Raw genomic sequence first — 18642 nt, forward strand, 5'->3', positions numbered from 1 at the left:
CAGGACACCAGCTTCCCTAGCAGTTGAGAGAGGGAAACTACCGTTGCTGACCTGGTGGACCGGATCTTCCGCACGAGGGATCTGATGCTGTCCACTCTCTCTTGTGTGAGGAAGACCTTGCAGGACTCCGAGTCGATGATGGTGCCAAGATGCTGGATCCTGTGGGTCGGGTTGAGATGGCTCGTGGCCAGGTTGACCGAGAAGCCGTGCTGTTGCAAGACCTGAATGGTGGAGTTGAGGTCTTGCTGCGCCTGATCCCTGGATGACGAGTGGATCAGGATGTCGTCCAGGTAACACTCCAGCCTCACTGGAATTGAGCGTAGGTGAGCTGCGATGGCGGCCAGCAGTTTGGTGAAAGTGTGTGGGGCTGCCGAGAGTCCGAAGGGAAGGGCTCTGTACTGAAAATGCTGGTTGGCAAACTGGAACCTCAGGAACCTGCGATGCGCCGGGTGAATCGGAACGTGCAGGTACGCCTCCTTCAGGTCTATCGAAGTCAAGAGGTCTCTCTGTCTGATGCAACCCAGGATGGTCTGCAGGGACTGCATCTTGAAGCGTTTGTATTCTAGATGCTTGTTGAGTCGCTTGAGGTCCAATATTGGCCGCACCCCTCCCGATGGTTTGGGAACTAGGAACAGGATGGAATAGAAGCCTGTGCCCTCCTGACCCTCGGGTACCCTTTCTATGGCCGCTATCTCTAAGAGGTGGTCTATCTCCACCCTCATTAGTTGGAGCTTGTGAGGTGACCTGGGAGTGGGGCAACGAACCCGGGATCTTGGAGGGGGGGGAAGGAAGTCCAGGGTCAGGCCGTGACGGATCGTGTTGAGGATCCACACGTCCGTCGTGGTCTCCTCCCACTGGGCGGCATAGAGTTGGAGACGGCCGCCTATGGGAGGGTCCCTGTGACTGTCACTTGGATTTCCGGAAGGGGCGGTTGGAGAACCCCCCTCGGGAAGGTTTACGGTAGCCCTGTTGTCTATTTCTATCCCTGTAGAAAGATCTGTCCTGGGAGCGTTCCTGTGACTGGGAAAAGGGACGGCCGGAACCACCTGAGGAGGTGGAAGGCTCGGAACTCCGAAAGGAACCCCTACGAAAGGGCTGGCCCTTGCGTTCAGGTTTCTTGGTCATGGCTGGGAGTACCTTGCGTTTATCCTTGGATTCAATCAGAAAGGAATCCAAAGCCTCCCCAAAAAGTTTCCCACCCTTAAAGGGGGCGGAAGCCAGCTTCCACTTTGCCTTGACATCTGCCTGCCAGTGGCGGAGCCACAGTAGGCGACGTGAGGTCACATTGGCGGCTAATGCCCTGGAGGAAAACTTGGTGGCACTAAGTGAGGCATCAGCAGAGTATTCTATGGCTGCTATGATCTTATTCACGTTCTGTCTCATTTTAGTGTCCCCAGCCGGTAGGCCGGACAATAGTTTGCGGAGCCAGAAGAGAGCTGCCCTTCCGAAGTAGGAAGAGGCAGAAGATGCTTTCATGGCCCAAGCAGTGGCCATATGCGTCTTGATAGAAGACGATTCAGCCCTTTTGTCCTCTGCCTTGAGCCCCTCCAGTAATTCAGCAGGTAGGGCCGAATTGGAGGTAAGGGACATAATGGGGTCATCAACCTGGGGGAGCTTTAGGAGCTCCTCCAGAGGCTCTTCCATGGTGTATAACCTCTTGTCGTTCCCACTGGGGTTTGCCAAGGAACCAGGCTGGGCCCATTGGCGTTGGATAATGTCGAGGAACAGCTGAGGGGCTGGAACCAAGTCTAGGGGGGGAGAAACCTCATTGAAAAGCCCTGCCCCTGGGTCCTGGGGACCGATGGTCTCCATGGATGCCTGATCCGAGGCAGGTTTGGGCCTAGGGCTGGAAGGCCCATCTGGGGTCCTGCAGCCCGGGCCTTAGTCAGGATAGCCCGAAACATGGAAGAGTTGAAAAGACCCAGAGAGGGGGGGGTTCTGGTGTGGGATTTTCATCCTCAGAGAGGTCTGGAGCATCACGCTCCACCTCCTCTGAATCAGAAACCTCACTGATGCCCGAGGGGGCAGGTGAGGTCTCCCTAGCTGGAGGTCCCTGTGCCCTAGCCGGTTTTCCCTTACTGGGATTAGCAGAGGCAAAGGGAAGCTTAGATGCCAGCTGCATCATCCCATCAGTGATACCCCGAGAGATGGCCTCTGCCACCACCTCCTGCATGCTTTTGGGCAAAGGAAGATCGTGGGCCTGAGGGGTATCTGGCCCAGTTACTGAATAGATGAAGGAACCCTCCTCTGCCAGGGAGTCTGCCTCATCAAGGGAATCTGCTGCCAGGGAATGGCCTGGGGAACCCATAGAGGCCCTGGAAGGATCAGGGGAAAAATCAAATTCCTCCCTTTCCCCTGGAAGGGAGGGAGGAATCCCTTGCCTGGAGGTAGATGGAACAGGAATCCCTTCCTCCCCAGGAGTAGGAGCTGGGGGAAGGGCCTGCTGGGCAGATAGGGCCTTCTGGAACTGTTTTTCCAGGGTCCTCTGCCTCCTAGCAGCTAGTCTCTCCTCAGCCTTAGAAGGCTGCTTGGCTTTAGGAGCCTTCCCCTTAGCTGGGCATCCCACCCCTTCACCTTTAGCAGCAGGGTTGGTCCTGCTGTGTTTAGCTGCTGGTGGGCCAGCCTGCTGATCCACTTGCTTCTCCATAGCGTTGGGAATCCTTCCCGATGGCTGAGGTGCTGGAGAATCTGAGGCTTGCATCGCTGGGAACCTTGTGCTGCAGGCAAGTGGTGGCTGGAAAATGGCTCCGGCTGAGATGAGGCTGGAAGCCAGCAGATCCGCGCTGAAGAAGGCAAGGGTGAATGGTCTAGATGACCAAAAGAACCCCTGCGGCCGCTTTGTAGGTCTGGAGGGAAGAGACCCAGTCAGGAGACCCTGCGATGGTCCTCTTCAACCCATACTGCGGCGATCTGCAGAGAGCGCAGGCAACGCGATGAGGCTAAAAGCCCCGGCAAAAAAAGCGCGCCAAAATTTTTGAAAATGGCCGCCGTTCGCGTTTTCGCGCCTGGAGCGGCACCGGGGGAAAAGGCTACAGCCTAATGCTGTCCTTTGGGGTCCTAGCCTCCTACCTGCTCCCCAGTTGTTCGTCGGCAGCCGCCAAACGAACCCCCTCCGGTGCAATCGCTCTCGTCGCTGCGAGAAGCGAGTCACGCTCCAGGCAGCCTGGCTCGCGCGCGAAATTCAAACGGCAAAAAGTTGAAAATACAAGAAAATGCAAGAAAATACTAAAAAAATAACAAACCTCTATCTAGGAGCTAACTAAACTTAAAATTTTTACTTAAAGGGAGCAAACTACACTAACCAGAGGGTCCAGTCTGCTGCTCAAGGACTGGATCTCCCCAAATTGCGTCCTGTAGGGTGACTGAGTTTTTAAAACTGAGCCTCTGAGGGGAGCAAGAGGCGGAGCTACAAGAATTCAAACTCAGTCCTTGGGCAGCAAGCTGATGTTAACCCGTGCTTGGACACTCCAAGCAGCGCCTAGGAGAATGGGAGGGAGCCAGAAAATAGATGATAGGATATTAACATGAAATCATGAAATCCACACAGGCAGAGTCAAATGTGAAATTTAAAAAAAAAAACACATTCAAATCCAAATTGATCAAGTGATTTGGGATATTTTGCCAGATAAGACATAATGGAACAATAATTGAATAGAGAGATAGGGTGTTGGTACTTACCTGATATGCCTCTTCTCATAGTGGGGGAGGAGTATCCAGGATGGGTTGACCTTGTCCTCTCTTGATTGGACTGAGTCAGATAAGCTCTTTTAGCCATGCCTTGGTCACCAGGCTCCACCCAGTTAACGGCAAAGAACTCTATCCAACTCGCTGTGTCATCCACTCTACACTTTATTTTAGGTTCAGACCTTTATTTATTACTTCAACAGAACAGTTCAACAAACAACATAACAATTTTGCAACATACCCATATCAGGGAGGGGCTAGATACTCCTCCCCCACTATGAGAAGAGGCGCATCAGATAAGTACCAACACCCTTTCTCCATAGTGAGGGGAGGAGTATCCAGGATGGGATGTACCAAAGCCTACACGTCCCTAGGGAGGGTTACACATTTGAGTATATGTCCAAACTTATGCCTGGTGAGGCGTGTTCCCCGCCCTGTGAACAGCTTGCAACACCCTACGTCTGAATGAGGCTTCCGCAGAAGCAAAGGAGTCCAACTTGTAATTCCTCACGAATGGTGAGGGAGGAGACCCCGTGGCTGCCCTACAAATCTCAGATAGTGAGGCCTGCATGGCCCAGGCCGCCGAAGCGGCCGCGCTTCGTGTAGAATGTGCTATGATAGAGCTTGGTGTTTGCAGACCTCGTGCGTGATAGGCAGAAGCAATACAGGTTCTTAACCACCTGCCTATCATGGTGGAAGTCACCTTGTTCCCCAGGGACCCCGGCTGGAAGGAAACAAATAGGGCTTCCGACTTCCTGTTTGGCCTGGTTTTTCTGAGGTAAATCCTCAGAGCCCTCCTCATGTCCAAGATGGGCCACTTCCTCTCTAATGGGTGAGAAGGGTCTGGGCAGAAATTGGGCAATATCAGCTCCTACGAGCGATGGAAGCAAAAACACACCTTGGGTATGATGGAGGGGTCCCACCTTAGCACTACCCTGTCCTGGTGGAACACGCAGAGTTCTTCCCTGGTAGACAGAGCCTGCAGTTCGGATAGCCTCCTGGCGGAGGTGATGGCCACCAAAATGGCCACCTTAAGTGTCAGGAACTTCAGAGAGTACGTAATGGTTTGAACGGAGGGCCTGTCAGAGCGTCCAACACCATGTGTAAGTCCCAGGAAAGGTACCTGTGCACCGTGGGCGGTTTAAGATGGGAGCCCCCCTTGAGGAACTGCCTGATTATCGGATGGTGAGTCAGTGTCTGAGATCTACCACACAGGAGTGAAATGGCCGAGACCTGTCTCCTAACCGTGTTGGGAGCCAATCCTCTGTCCAGCCCCGCCTGAAGGAAGTCCAGAACTTGTGCAACAGTGGCCCAGACCGGCTAAAGAGGCAAGCTCCGGCTCCAAGCCTCCCAAACCTGCCTCTAAATATGAAAAGCCCTAGGGCACATCTGCCATAAGGCCATCAGCAAGAAGACTCCCCCTGGTCTGGAGCCTGATGCGATCACAGAGGAGGATCCCTTCCAGCAAGTGAGGATTCCCATTGATACCTCAGGCATCTGGGGCTCTATCCAGGGATGGCATTCTCTCTCACTACGCATTCTCCTCAAGCCTCCCTTCTACCTCTGCAGACATGGGGGTGGGGCAACCACCCAGGCAGAACAGTGTAAAGATGAGGTTATTTTGAGCTCCCCCTGAGTAAAAGGGACATTGAAGTTGAATCCCAAACTCTGTTTGCAATCTAACTGAAATCAGCTGCCGAGATTTCCCCCACACCTCTTGGAGCAAAGAGGAACATCCCGTTTCAGTGAGAAAGGCTGATTCCTGAGATGAAGGACTCTGTTGTGATTAAGAAAATATGTTAAAAAGGGGCCAAGAGTTGCATGAGAAATGCAGTGTCTACCACCTAGCTGATTCAATCTGTTCTGAAAAGCCTGTTTCTGTTCTTCTCTGATACACTGAGAAAGCAGATCCTGCAAAGTTAGAAAAACATGTTTCCTCTCTTTCCTTGTTTGAAAGCAAGATCGACCTTGTTTCCATCTAATTAAACTCCAGGGGAAGGGATCCAGGAATCGCATGATAAAGCAACCCCACCCCTTCCCAACCTATGTAATCTGATCTGCTGTTGTTAAGGCCAAACACATGTGGCCTAACAAAGGAACAGAAACCTGATGCAGATTCCAAGCCTTACTCCTTAAGTGGTTGTAAAAGCCTTGTGGAAAGATCTCCATGGAAACGAAACTTGAATGAGAAAGAGGTCAGCTAGCCCAGACCCAACCTCCCAAATCCTTTGAACTTTAATGATAAGTTGTCCTGACAACGAGGGGCAATAAAGATGCCCCAACCATCCCAACATCAGCTTACCTTGTGTGTGCAAAGCCTTCGGGCAGCCAAAGGGCCAAAAGGCAGATGTAGATCAGCTGAAGAGATTGTTATGCTCTTGTGGATTGGTTACTAGTGTTTATGAATTATTTGGGAAGGGCTCAACCCCTATAGAAGGTACCAAACTAGTCAGTTCCAAGACGGGTTCCAAGTTTGGGTAAAGACCCTTAGGATTCCCATTGATACCTCAGGCTCTATCCAGGGATGTCAGTCACCCTCACTACGGGGCATTCTCCTCAAGCCTCCCTTCTACCTCTGCAGGCATGGAATAGGGCTTACATAAATTGTGATAGCAAGGTTGCCGGAACACAGGATGACAAAGCCCGAGGTGTTGAAGGGAATCCTCACCTGGAGGGAGGGGTCCCCTTCTGTAGCCCTGCCAGGAGAAGAAAAACCTGGTAATCTTTCCTCAGGTTCCAGGCCGGAGGGGGGGGGTCTTGCTGCTGCTGGCCTTGTGGCTGATGCGCTCCAAGGCTTGGTGCCTCTGCCTTTCATAATTGGAGCTAGGCTTGGGGGGGGGGTTGGATCCACATCCTGCCTCTTTAGCCCCCTTGGTGGAGATATGCTGCCTTTTTGGCCTTTGCCTTGCCTCCCCCGCCCTTGGCTGATGCCTCCGAGATGGTTTCTAACCTTTTTAAGGGCTCCTCAGTTCCTCCAGTGGGGTTGCTGGCTGCAGGGCTGAGTGCTTGGCTCCTGCCGGCCTCCTCTGAGCTGCTGGGGACCGCCATCTTGGACCATGTGCTTTCAAAATGGCTCCCAGCTCCAAATTCAAAAAGCTCCTCTTTGCTGGAGCACGTGGAAGCGGCTTGTGCCTTTGCAGGCTGCCGCACGGCTTCTGCTGCCACTGAGGGCTCTCTCTCGCCTCTCCCTCCCTCCCGCAGCTCTTTCTAAGCCTCTCCGGCTCTCACCTTGTTTTCTGGCGATCGCTGCCAGCTCGGCTGCTCCGAGGCATTTTAAAATGCCGCAGATCATCGCTCAACCCGAGGGGATAGTGGAGCGCTCCGGTGCCCTTAGAGTCTCCTTGGGTGTCACCCTTGCTGCAGAGGCCTCTGCGGAGCTCGCTTGCCTGTCTTTGGTGAGTCCCCACTTAGTGCCCTGGGTCTCGCTCTGTGACCTGGGCTGCACGCCGCCTTAGCAGTTGTTGCATGGGCTTTCTACCCCCGCTGGGGGTTTCCTCAGCCTCTAGTGATTGATCAGGCAGCGTGGAGGCAATTTCGATCGCTTTTGCAGCAATTTAAAATGTTTCCTTTAAGTTTCTTCAAGATCACAGGATGAACACAGCCGTCCGTTGATGGACTGAGTCGATAACTGGGTGGAGCCTGGTGACCAAGGCATGGCTAAAAGAGCTTATCTGACTCAGTCCAATCAAGAGAGGACAAGTCAACCCATCCTGGATATTCCCCCCTTCACTATGGAGAACTTGAATCTTCCCTTCTGTATTGCCATACAAATTTATTATATTAAATCTTAAGAGTTTCATTTGGATAAAAACAATGCTCTCATCATGTCTGCCATTTTGCAGGTATGAAACAACAGAGTTTGAGAGAAAGGATTATTGGCAGGTATAGTATGTTTACAAAACTTTAATAAAATTGAAGTTGCAAAACATCTGCAAATAATATTACAGTAGTAATAATAAAACTATAAAAAACTCATAAAGACAGTATAATTTATATTTGTAAAAGGGGGGGAATTTATGAAAGGGAGAGATATCGATGTCTTGGTTCCATCCTATATAAATTACTGCAACAGATTTTTTTTTTATGCCTATCCTACAAAAACACCTTGCAGTTCTAACAAGCTTATCAGGCTGCTGGTTAGACTAGTTATCAGCTAACGTGCATGATGTCATGATCACATTAAAGTTGGAATATATGCACTGGTTACCAAGTTTTCCAGTCCCACACAAGGTGCAAATATTTAATTTTATAACTTTATTTCATTGTGACATTATGAGACCAGTATGTACCTGAAGTATCCTATTGATGTCACTTTCATTCACAGAATTCCTGTTTGTGAGGCATGAGGGGAGTTCCTCTTGTTTCATTTCTAAATTACAGAGTGTGAAAGGGGAAAAAGGTCTCTGTTTTTCAGAAAGAAGTTAAGCTGTATCTACTTAAGCCTTTTTTAAAAGTGTTAGCAATGTTTCAATATTAGGTTTTTCTTCTTTATTTTTATCATACCACAAAGAAAAAGAGAAATGTTATTTTTTATTAAGGCAAATAGCTACAAAAAACAAAGTATGAAATTGGATACTACTTGTAATTATATGCTATATAACACACTGGAAAATCCATATAGTAATGAAATGAAAAGTAGTATTTACATTATAATCTAGAAAAACACAAATTCTTTTTTTCAACATAGTGACTAAGATATATTAAGTAATTATTATTTGTTTATTATGATTAATTTTAATTAGTTTAAACAATATTGCTTTTATTTGTAGATTATTATAAAAAGAAATGATACATTACAGGATGAAAAGAATACTTACTAAGTAATAACAGAAAACTTCTTACACTGCTCAATTTATAATAAAAAGGAAGGTAGAAGGAAAAGAAGTAAGAGACACATCACCAAATGAAGTAAACGAAAAATTATATAAGATGCTAGGAATGCATGGGCAGTTCTCCTGGTGTATTTCATTTTCCTCAAAAATATAATGAGGAGATTAATTTGGATTAAAACAGTTCCTCTGGGGAAAGACAATTAGCACTCAGTTCCATGGCATTTTTCTAATATAAATCAATACCTCAAAATAAACAATAGAAATTTACAATCTGATACATACAAGGATGCACATTCTAAAAATATTTAGCAGAAAAACTAATTCAAAAAGTGCTAATTCTGTGTTTTGTTAAATCAACACCTAGAACAGTCTACATAAGTGATGGCTAACCTTTTTGCCATTGTGTGTCAAAAGCGTGGGGAGCGTGGGTGGGTGTGTCATTCATGTGCGTGTCTTGAGGCCTGGGACTCAAGACAACCTACAAAGTTACCCCTGCATGGCCCCATGGGAGTCTGACAACCAATCAGAGTACATTTCTTTACAGGAACAGGAAATTCCAAGGCGGGGAACAAGAGAGGGTATAAATCTCTCTCCCTCTCACCCATGTGCTCTTTTTTGGGGGCAGGACCTCAAACCATGTGGTCATGTCCACCATTAAACCATCTTTCCAAGCAGTCTCCATGTTTTCGGTGTCTTTCTTCCCACTTGGAACCAAACTCAGATGAACATTTCTTCCAACACTTGCATAGCAATGGAAATGTAGGGCTTAATTATGGTCATAGGTTTATCTGTAACGAATTGTGTCATTTTGATAACATCTATAACCATGGTGGAGAACCTACAGCACACAGAGCTAACCCCGCGCAGGACACGTGGCCTCGCTGGCTCCTCTACCACGTTCCTGTGCACACATGCACACTGGCCAGCTGGCCTTCACGCGCGTGGGAACACCAACATCTGGAAGAGCAGTGTTCCGGTGTGCATGAGAACACTGGCATCTGAACTTCTGGGTTTCCATTACGCACATGCGTGATAACCAGCTGTTTGTTGGGCCCATGGCCGCACCAGAAATGGAAATTTAGGTGCCTGAGCAATGGAACCCTGCTCTTCCGGGTTTCGGCACTCCCACGTGTGCGAAGGCAGCAAGGCCACGCGTTCCTTGCGGAATGGTTTTGTATGCCATTTCCGGCCCACAGGTCAGCATGCAGGTACAAAAAAGGTTAACCTTCACTGATCTATAGGTACCGTTTCCCTCTCCTTTACCCTCCTCCCAAGTTTTTTAGCCTAACATTACACATTTATTTTCTCTAAAGTATTTTCTTTTTTCAGAGCTTCAGGATCACCTTTAAAAAATTGCTGCAGAAGGTTGAAAAAAATGAACCTTCTATCTTAATAATAATAATAGGAGGCTCCAGCAGAAAATGGAAAATCAAAATCATGGATCAATTACCACAAAGACAGGTTGTCAGTTCTAGCTGATTAGCTGCTACCTTGATTAAATGATAACAATTTTTCAGCACTCTCACACTTTCATTGTCCTAGTTCTATTAAGTGAGCACCGTATTTTTAAAGGGCATCTTTTAAAAAAGGTAAAGAATAAAATATGATTTAAGAGTCAGTTTAAAGAAGTAGAATTTAACTAAGCTGATACATTAATAAAACTTCCAACCCTGAATTACAAACAACACACAGACTCAAATTTGCACCAAAAAGACAGAAACACTCTGGAATAGAAATGGGTTGCTGAAGGAAGGGGATGAGAAAATTCTGTACTGCAACTACAGGTAGTACTCAACATACAACCACAATTGAACCCAAAATTTATGTTGCTAAGTGAGAAATTTGTTAAAGGAGTTTTGCCCCATTTTACGACTTTTCTTGCCATATTTGTTAAGTGAATCACTGCAGTTCTTAAATTACTAATGTGGTTGTTACTAAATTGTTTAGTAACATTGGTTTCCCCATTGACTTTGCTTGCCAGAAGGTCACAAAAGGAGATCACATGACCCTGGGGCATGGCAACCGTCATAAATGTGAGTCAATTGTCAGGCATCCGAATGTAAATCACATGGCCATGGCGATGCTGCAACAGTCATTAAGTGTGAAAAATGGTCGTGTCACTTTTTTCAGTGCCATTGTAACTTTGAACGGTCACTAAATGAACTGTTGTAGTTGAGGACTACCGGTATAGTATTTGAGAAGTGGAAAAGCTTATTGTTCTAAATACACAAGATGGAACACAAAGAAAATTCTTATTTTTGCACCCTTTTCCAAAAATGAGGGTTTTTTTATATTCCAAGCAGGAGTGCAAGAATAATTTTTTATGCATTTGTGCTTCTCTTACAAGCCTCTGAAAACTGTGAGAATAGCTACCAGTTAACTTATAAAACTTTAGGCACATTTGAGTGTAGGAGGAGAGAGGCTAAAGATGCCTGTGACACCTTGAAACCCAATAGATTAAGAAATTTCAGAATGCAAAAGTTATATTTGCAACAGTTTTGCAGATTGCATACTCTGCTCTCCATGTTTATTGCCGATAAAAAAGCATTGAGCAAATGCATTTCCAATTACAACTATCAAATTAAGGACAAGAAAACGTAACTAGGCAGTGTGTAAAATGTAACTGTAACTAAAGAGGGATTTGCAAAGAAACCACTGCAAAAAAACTGTTGCAAAAAGACATGCATGAACAAACACGTGAACATGTGGATGAGCTGGATTTGTATGAACACTTTTGCATTTGAAACAAAAGTTACTCCTCGTGAAAATTTCATTTAACATTATTTTTAGTCACTTAATTTTTTTAAAAAAAACTAAGCCTTTGGTTAAAGTATTTCGTGCTGCTATGTCAAGTTACAGTTGCCTCGGGATCTTTTAAATTAGGGGTTGTCACATTTCAAATTTGTCAGATTTATTTTTGTTTCTGTTAGCGCTCAAAATTTACCACTCTGATTCAAATAAAGAAAGACACTTAACCATTCCCACACCACTATTCCAACTCCATTCAGAAGGCATAAAAACTGAACTGCTTGTACAGATACCATTCCGTCCACATTCTCAGGTCACGTTATGTTCATTTGCCATATAATGAATGATATGCACCCCCCCCCCCAATTTTCACGAGATGAAGCTAAAAAGGCATCAATGATTACACAAAGCAGACAATTGAATTTGTTTAGCTGTAGCAACAAAATTTTGTCTGATGTAATATTTTCAAAAATGTATAATGCTGAAAAAACACTGGAAAATGAGTTCTGTTGATCTCAATGGTATATAGTAGTTTCAAGATTGAACAGAAGATTATGATATGCTACACCAGTTGGTAATATTTTAATTCTAATTTATGTAATCTGTTCAAGAAAGAAGAATTAAGTTTTGAAATTAAGTTGGCATATACAATAGTGTTTTGCCATTTGGATTCCAATTTGATATATTCTGCGTAGTTCTGAAATAATGAATTAAAAGGAAGCTAATGTTTAACTCTGAATCAATAAACACAGCATTTGTATTTTGAGGCAAAACCCTCAAGTTGCAACATCTGTGGAACTATAACATTAGTGTATGCCAGTAAAGATTACAGTGGATTCTCCTCCTTCCTTCATCTCTTCCTCTTTCCCCATCCCCATCCCCATCCTGCTTAATATCTTATGCATCCAGTTAATACTACAACTTTATTATATTACACAGATTAAATGTTTTTTAACTTTTTTAACGTTTTTAAAACTGTTTCAGAACTTGAAAATTTACTGTTTGTAAATGTCCTGCAAGGAAGTTCTATAGCATTTAAGATACTATTTGCAAAAACAAAAACAAAAAAAACTTGTGCATTCTTGAAGCAAGAATTGGTCAATATTAAAATATTGTTTCTTTCACTCAGATAGCATTTCTAACGTATGCTTTTCTCCTGCTTCAACGATGTTTTAAAAATGTTGCTTTTCAATTATATAAGCCTCCACCTACTCCATAGGCTCCCTCTGACAATTATACCCTTATTTTATGCATTATTCTAACCCAATCAATTTTGCCACCAATTTAGAAGTTGTTGGAAGGTAATTTTCTACCACCTGTACTATTATTGGAGCAATAACTTGTATGTGTCATATTAGGTAGCGTGAAAGATTGCAAATAACAATGCCATATTGATTTATGGCATTTCATATATATTACAGGGAAAGGCAAAGGGCAAAACCTGGTGTGACACATTTTATTTAGTAGGGATTTTCTTCACATGTATCTAACTATGGCACAAATCTATTTACTGCTGCATCCTCACTCCATTGCTTTCATGTGGTCCTTGCTCATAACTGAGGTGGCCTTAAATTGTTTGTGTGCTTCCCAAATTAGTGTTTTCCTTCTAATACCACATACGTTTTGCTCCTACCTCTCCGACCAGACGCAATGTGTGTTGGCAAGGGGGCAGAGGTTGACCCTGAGGCCACTCACTTGTGGGGTGCCTCAGGGGTCGGTCCTCTCGCCCCTTCTGTTCAACGCATATGTGAAGCCGCTGGGGGAGATCATCCGTGGCTTTGGGGAGGAGTATCATCTGTACGCTGATGATACCCAGCTGTACATTTCCACCCCAGACCACCCCATATAATCCGACATGCTTCGCAGGCTATTCCAGTGGTGGTACTGTCAGATGGCTCCCCAGGCATTATATCAAGCTGGCACTTATTGTAAAGGTACATGGGAAAGACCTTGGGAGAAGGGCGAAAGAGATGCTGCCTAGAAAATGGATAAATCATAGTCTGGAGCTGGATAAAGGGAAAAGCAAGAGGCTCAGAAGGGGTCCTCCCTAGTTTCTTGAACTGTGAAAGAGAATTGTTGTTTTAAACTTGCAAGATTCTGTTAATGTAGCTTTACAATAAAGTAGAATTAGCTTATCATTTTTCTTGTCTGGTCCGCCCGTTAAGGCTTACACCCATCAATCACTTTAAGCTGTGGGGGCACTCTCCTTTCCTTCTTGGGCACTTTCTTTGTCCTGTACCCGTAAATGTCATCAGCTATTGAGGAATGAATAACAGGCTCCTTATTCAAAGTTCTTTTGAATAGCAGCTGATGGACAGTGGTAATACAAAGAACTGTGTGGTGAAACAGCAAAGAGAGTTTTTTTCTGGAATGGCACAGAAGAATACACAGTCAGCCTGTAATAAAACTCATTTATGAATCCACAATTTAATTGTGGTTAACTTTGTTTACATCATTAAACTTCATTGGCCCAGAAGAAGGGATTCTTTTCCTGGAGATACGTTCTGTTGGGTTTCATGTGTGAGATCAGTTGCAAACCCAGGCTCAGGGTGGCAACCGTCAGTTGAGAATCTCTAGTGGCTTTTCAGGGGTGTTCCTCCTTAGATTGCCAGGTGTGAGATGTTGTTTGTGAAGTTAGGTTATAGAGATTAAATGGGCTTATTGCTTGTGTACCACTTTGCCTATGGCATAGCAATCTCCCTACCAGAATTAGTAGAGTTTGTGGTTGTGTTTGGCAGCTACATTGTGCAGGCCTATGGCCCTAAGGGAATAAAATTTGCATGAACTGGGCAGTGGCTTGGGAGTTCATGACCATCATGGACCTGGCACAAGTTATCCCTGGCCTGACTTATATTAGAGGTTATACATTACACCTGTTTTTTATATCAGAGCTATGCCAACCTGCTCTGCAATTGGGAGATGTTAACCATCAGTTCCTTCTCATAGAAAGATCACTCCTTGTTGATTCTAGACTTATTTGGTGTCTCACGTCTTCATGCTTGTGTCTTTTTAGAGTAACTCAATCCCACCTGACTATGGGAATACAGGTGACTTACAATCACAGCTGAGCCCAAAATTTATGTTGCTAAGTGAAAACTTTGTTAAGTGAGTTTTACCCCATTTTACTACTTTTCCTGCCACATTTGTTAAGTGAATCATTGCAGTTCTTAAATTAGTAACATAGCTGTTAAGTGAATCTGGCTTCCCCGTTGTCTTTACTTGTCAAAAGGTTGCAAAAAAGGGATCACAGGACCCCAGGAAACTGTAGCCATCATAAATATGAACCAGAATGTCAAGCATCCAAATGTAAATCACATGACCATGGGGATGATGTAATGGTCATAAGTGTGAAAAATGGCCATAAGTCGCTCTTTTATTGTAACTTCAATGGTCATTAAATGAACTGTTGTAAATTAAGGAATACCTATAGCTGCAGGGCTGTTGTGAGGATTATTTTAGTTATTTGTTTAGATTTGTTTGGAATTGGATTCCAGTTGCACAGGTCCTATAGATTTGTCTGAAGTACACTTTTACCTGGTTATCTGAGAAGAATTTGAGCTCACAAAATTGCAGAAAAGGTAACAATTGGCTCTCAATCTAGCTGCAGCATTGGCCTTTGACAGGTTTGTCTTCTGCATCATTGCACCTATTACTGAACCAGGAGGTCTTGCTCAGAGGGACTCATGACTTAATCATCTCCTCTTTGGATTACTGTAATGTGCTGTATTTATACCCTTGAGGGGGACTCGGAAACAATAGTTGGCAGGTTTTGTGCTTCTCATTATTCTCATGTAACACTGCTGTTTTGTAAGCTTCCAGGTATGATTCAAGGCCTATTCATCAAGCTGCCTTTCTATCACTGTCTCAGGTTGCTCCCTCAGTTTTAGGTGTGAGGGTATGCTCTGGATCCCTTCCATCAAACAACACCATTGTTGAGCCCTACAGGCATGCCTTCTCTATGGCTGCACCTACCCAGTAAAACAGTGTTCTTTCAGAGGTCCAGATGGCCCTATTCCTGTTAGCCTTTTATAAGGCATTGAAAACCTACCTGCTCTCCCAAGCATTTGGACCAGGAAATTAAATGAGTTCTGTTGGTGATGTGGCTTTTGGTTCTGAGGGCTATTATTTTAATCAAAGTATCATGTATTATATATTCTTGTTATGATTTTAATTTTTGTACGTTGCCCAGAGTTGCTGCTGTGAAATGTATCACTTTATAAATAATATAAATAAAGAAAAATTGAGGATATAATTTTATATGGGACAAGCCTGTGCCATTTTTCAAAAATAATTACCGTATTTTTCGGAGTATAAGACACACCTTTTTTCCTCAAAAAAGAGGCTGAAAATCTGGGTGCGTCTTATACATCGAATAAAGCATTTTTTTGCCTCCCAAAGCCCCGCTCCTTCACCAAAATGGCTGTGCATACCCTTATGGAGGCATTCAAAGAACTCCTGAGGGCTGGGGAGAGCAGAAATGAGCAAAAAATGGGCCGTTCCCCCCACCAGCCCCCAGCAGCACTCTATAAGCCTCCATAAGGCTATGCATGGAATTTTTTGAGAAAAAAGGGCCCATTTTCACGAAAAACGGGCCATTTTTTGCTCTTTTTTTGCCCCCCCTGGAGCATACTGCAACCCCCCCAGGCTATTCATGCCTTTTATTTGAAAAAAAATGGGCCGTTTTTGCGAAAAATGGGCCGTTTTGGGGAGGTTTGCAGAGTGCAAAACCTTTTTTTCCCCCTTTTCAGAAAGCTCTTTAGTTAGAGTGATGGATGAAAATTACATTGATCAAGTGCTGTGCCAGCAGAAACAAGATTTAGGTGCTGCAGATTGTCAGATTTCCTTCTCCAGCACATGAATAAATACACCTGGAAACATCTACCTACCTACCTACTTACCTACTCTCCCTCTCCCTCTCTACTGTTTCTCTCTCTCTCTATCCCTCTATCTATCTACCTACCTACCTACTCTCTCTCTCCCTACCTACCTACCATTTTTCTCTCTCTCTCTATCCCTCTATCTACCTACCTACCTACTCTCCCTCTCTCCCTATCTACTGTGTTTCTCTCTATCTCTATCTGCCTACCTACCTACTCTCTCTCTCTCCCTACCTACCATATTTCTCTCTCTCTCCCTCTCTCTTCCTCTATCTACCTACCTACTTTTTTTAAAATTTGTCTCTTCAAAACCTTGCTGCATCTTATACTCCGAAAAATACGGTAAGATACTTCACAATATGTTGCAGCACAAACATACAGTGGTATCCCACTGCAACTTTTTAAAAGGGCCACTTTTCCCAAAATCACTTAGCACCATCAACCCAATTTTAGAAAAAATGTGGTTGCATTAAGGATTTAAACTGATGCCTCTCCTGATTGGAGCACCCAACTGGAGGCACTGAATTTGAAATATTGCATAGCATTAACTGATACAGAGTAAATTGAACATGTTTAAATGTTCGGAGATATAAGTTTAATATCAAGGTAATTAACCCTCCTGGGTGACCTTGAGCCAATCACAGTAGGCTTAGCCCACTTCATCATAGTATTTCCGTGAGGGACAAAACAAGGCTAGAAAAATATGTATGCTGTTTAACCGATGAGAGGTGAAATATAATTTGATAAATGAACTAAAGTTGCCTAAAGCAAAATTTAGGTCACACTAATACAGCAGGATGCATGGCTATTGAATGAATATTCTGCTTAAGGAACTAATTTATTCATATGTATTTTTATTCATGGAAAACAAGGTAAGAGATGAGGAATCATCCTTGTTCCTTTGCCTCCAAGGCTTTTTTTCATAGTCAAGCCCTCAGAGCCCATGTAATTAATTATAGGTTGTAATTGTATACAGGAACAGAAAGAAGGGAAGCATCTCCTCCTCTATGTGCTCCCCATCCATTACTTTAAAAACGGGATATCATTCAACGTGGTCTACTTTGGCTTTAAAGGGTCCAGGTTTTTCTGAAAATGCGTTTCTCTTCCTGTGTGCCATTGTAACCTATAATTAATTTCATAGGCTCCTAGGGCTTTTCAGCATTAAAGGGATGGTGGGTGCATTTTAAAAGCTTCCCACTTTCAGCATACTTTTGTAAAGCGAATTCGATGAGCACTCGTACCATTACTTCCACAGTGGTTGCCCCTGCCGTCTGTGCTCTAAGATCCGTTCCCTAAATCAAGAGCTTTTAGTTCCTTCTTAACTCTGTTTTCACAAACCCCAGCCTGCTCACTGAGAATCAAACTAAACAATTACCATGCCCGACTTGGCTGAGCCAAAAGGCTACATTTTCTGAAAGCAAGGGGCAAGTCATTCTTCTCACAGGCTTTGGAAATTACTTTACTTTGGAAAGTTATTCTTCTCACAGGCTGTGAGGATCAGGTGCAATTCCCCAGAGTGCTGCGCCCCATTCGAAAAAGAGAGCGAGGAAGTGCAACCCCCGCATTAAACTGGAGGATTGTGGAACTCCCCCCCCCCCAAAAAAAAACCTCACACTGGGTCTGTTTGCAGACGCGACACCTGTTATTACCCACGCCGACGTTTGACTAGAAAGGAAGCCAACGGCTGATGCATACCTGGATGAAAACTCCTGCTGCTGCTGCTGCGCTGCCGTTGCCGCCCTGTGTTGCGTTTCTGCTCTTTCCTCTACCCGGGTGAGCCCTTCTCCGAAAAGCCAGGAAAGTATGGCCGAGCCGCCGCTGGTTGCCACGGCCACATAAAGCTTTCAAAAAAAGGAGCCGGGGACCAATCAGGCCTCGGGGCTAGAACCGCACAGCCCCGGGTCACGTGACACCTAGAGTGAAAAGCATGGCCAGAGTCCCCAAGGCCGAGGCGAGCGATCTTTTGTACCACATCGACCGTTTTCCCGCCCATTTCCCCCCCCCCCCCCATCCCACCAGAGCCCTTCATTGCCTTTCCTGTAAAGGCATGCGGGGGAAGGGGAGATTACAGAGCCCAGGGGAAGAGTCGAGTCAATAGACGGAACTGGCTTTGTGAAGCTTCCAAAACTCCTATTTTCAACTTTGGGACGGGTTAACTGCCGCCGCCCCCCCCAACAGCTGCTTTCATGCGGAAAGTTTACTGACTAAGCTACCCTGACCCAGAGATGAAAGGCCTGTCACTCAAGCCCCCCCACTTCCCCAGAGACAAATCCTAAATGCCATCGGTGCTATAGGTCAAAGCCTGCTCCAGCTGCGTTTCAACTTTTTATGAGCTCCCATTTCCAATGACAGCAGCACAATTTCGCAGCATAACTAGGTTATTCATACTCTTACCCTTTCTGAAAATAACAGATGTACGTGCCAGCAAAAAAAGATGGGAGGTGGGGAAGCAGGTAACTTTCAAATGATATAAATGGCAAAATGGCAAGGGGCTATGAGGA

The 18642-nt window shown here is 45.0% G+C and overlaps 1 protein-coding gene across 1 annotated transcript in view; it reads right to left on the reverse strand.

The window, feature by feature from the left end:
• The window catches only part of RASSF7 (Ras association domain family member 7), a 109574-nt gene extending 91553 nt beyond the window's left edge, over positions 1–18021 (reverse strand). The window contains exon 1 of the mRNA XM_081936029.1: positions 17837–18021. The gene's annotated coding sequence lies outside the window, so the exon portion shown is untranslated. The remainder of the gene's footprint in view (positions 1–17836) is intronic.
• Positions 18022–18642: the final 621 nt, after the last annotated feature.

This window comes from Natrix helvetica (genome assembly GCF_964273705.1).
Source record: "Natrix helvetica genome assembly, chromosome: 1".
NCBI classification, from domain to species: domain Eukaryota; kingdom Metazoa; phylum Chordata; class Lepidosauria; order Squamata; family Natricidae; genus Natrix; species Natrix helvetica.